General features: G+C 33.2%; 1 long non-coding RNA gene across 1 annotated transcript; it reads right to left on the bottom strand.

Annotated features, from left to right (window-relative positions):
* Window positions 1-551: 551 nt before the first annotated feature.
* LOC109587212 (uncharacterized) lies at window positions 552-2,666 on the bottom strand. The gene is made up of 5 exons (XR_002187446.1): window positions 2,576-2,666; window positions 2,263-2,524; window positions 1,664-1,915; window positions 781-866; window positions 552-716 (listed from the first exon to the last, which is right to left on the bottom strand). It is a non-coding gene; the product is annotated as an uncharacterized LOC109587212 (long non-coding RNA).
* Window positions 2,667-2,674: the final 8 nt, after the last annotated feature.

The raw sequence follows: 2,674 nt of genomic DNA on the forward strand, positions 1-2,674 counted from the left end.
AGATAAAGTGAGAGAGAAAGGAGGTCCCAGTTGGTCATCATTAGCTACAGCACTGGATACAATAGAAGAGAAATCTATTGCTACTAACATTAGAGATAAATATTGTACATCAAACCAGTTAATTGCCTAGTTCTTTCGTTTGTTGAAATTATTATTTTCTATTATCACTTACTTTGTTAAGATGGCTGCCTATAGTATCTTACTTTGTTCTGTTTATAACTATTATTATTATTAATGATACATTATTACAAGATGAATGTAAAACATTAAGGGGACGAGCCAAGAAAAGCAATATACATCATTATTACTATTTACGTCTGTCTGTCTGTTGCTAATAAAAAAGTTTGAGTTGATTCCAACAACAAATTTTTGTGCAATGGACAATTTTTGAATTACTACATCACTACCAAACGTGTACACTAGCATCGTTACTATAAATAGTATCAATAACTACAATAGACAATGATATATCATATACTACAATAGTATAGTGTCAATGAATAGCATTGTACTATAAATAGTATCAGTGTTACTATTAATAGAATCATTTACCTCTATTCCTAAGGAAGAATGACACTATGTCTCAGTTCCAGTCTCCAGTGCATTGAGTGGGAGGGAACATTGATCCAATGAATTAAGAGACACTCCTAGATCAGGAGAGACTGAGATTTTATGAAATGATGACAAAGACAGAATTTGTAAGAGAGAGGGACCATCTAAACATGGGCAGAATAGGAGATATTTTAATTTTAATTTTATCATAAAATTGTAAATATTTACCTGGAGTGTTATAGCTAAACATTCTACACAGTATTCCAGTGGATGAATGGCAGCAATGATCATAGCATTAGAGACACTGTAGACCACTGGATAATAATGAAGTTAAGGATCATAATTGTACATTATTAATAATTAATGTACACGTACATGTACATGTACATAGCTCAAGGAGACAAAATAATAAGAAGAGGATAGAAAAAGAAAGGATTATATACCGTATATGCCATATATTTCGCGGGTATAAAATTTCATGATATAGCTGCATTTTTGTATTTGCATATGTATTTGCATTTGCATTTGTATATGTATCAGAAATTACCATACCTACTGCAAATAAAAATTGTGATTTTAATGTAATTACCATACATACTATACAATCAGCAATCAGCATGCTATTTCGCAGGTTTTAAGTTTGAAAAATTTTCCAAAACGTGACAATTGTGAAATTAAATTCCAAGGGAATATATGGCGTATACGGTATACTAAAAGCCTTGGGTATTTTCAGATTTTGGCAAACTTTTTAAATGGCCATAACTCGAAAAATTTAAGTCGGAATCAGCTCAAACTTCTTATACAGCATAAGGACATCAATATGTACCAGAAAATATAATAAAAATTAGGGGCAATTTCTTAGCCATTTTTCTGAAAACACTATGGGCTATAGCCTTAGGTATTTTTTTGAATTTGGCAAATTTCTTAAAATGGAGGTACACTTACATGTAACTCAAAAAAACTAAGTCAAAATCAGCTCAAGCTTTCTACATAGCATAAGGAAATCAATATGCATCAGAAATTGTAATAAAAATGGGGGTAATTTTAGAGCCATTTTTTAGAAAAAGGCCAAGGCTAAGGAATGTGCATAGCTGGGCATTAATTAGGATACACACAATTCCGTCCTCGATGAGAGTGAACAGCAGTGGCCATTAAAAAAGGACGTCATTCAACTTCCCGACATATTGTGGAAGAGTATCATCATACTGGAAGGACTCCATGTTAGGCTCTATACTAAAGGCTAAAGAGAGAGTCAGAGATTGTTGCTGGGAGGAGGAGGAGGTGTTTAAAGAACTGTCATTAGCTAGGAGAATGACGTCACCTTTATGAGAACCAAGTACTGTTAGTGTATCAAGACTGGAGCCTATTGAAAGGAGAGAGAGGAAAATAATTAATAACTATTAATAACTAATATAAATCATTGATATTGATGGGGAGGAACTTTAAAAATTCGTAAGAAATCCAAATTGAATTGGAATTAGCTCAAACTTTCTATGCAACATAAGTCCATCTATTTGCATCAGGAAAAAATTGTAAAAAGCTGAATTCTAATTTTTCATTTTTGATGAAAGTTATCCAAAGTATAGGGACTTTGGCCCAATTTTTGAGTAGCTTAAAAATTTTTAAGAAATCCAAATTTAACAGGAATCAGTTAAAAACTTTCTATGCAACATAAGTACATGTGAAGCTGGTAATACTATTCTCTCTAACCTTCTCTCTGAGGACAGCACCACAAGAAAGTCCACTGAGGTAAGCATGGGAGCCATTACCCTCTGATACAACACTAGGAGTAACTAAACACACTCAGCCTATCAGCCAAGCTCCCTTATCTTGTATCCACCATTTGTCAACCCAGGAGTAGTACCATTCATCATTACTGATGACTCCACTGGTTTTAAGGCAGGCTCAATCACACCCATACCAAACTGAACTCAACTGCTAATGGAAGACCAAGATTAGTACAATACCTTGACTGTAATAATAATGTTCATAAAATGACTTTAAATTATTTCTATTCACTAACCATAAAGTCAGTAGTTGATACAGTATTCATTGCTGGGTTTGCTGCTTGACAAATAAGTTTGAAGCGTCTTTCAATTTCTTTCTTTAAATGACGTGATAC

Source organism: Amphimedon queenslandica, unplaced genomic scaffold (genome assembly GCF_000090795.2).
Source record: "Amphimedon queenslandica unplaced genomic scaffold, v1.1 AMPQUscaffold_12652, whole genome shotgun sequence".
Lineage (NCBI taxonomy): Eukaryota > Metazoa > Porifera > Demospongiae > Haplosclerida > Niphatidae > Amphimedon > Amphimedon queenslandica.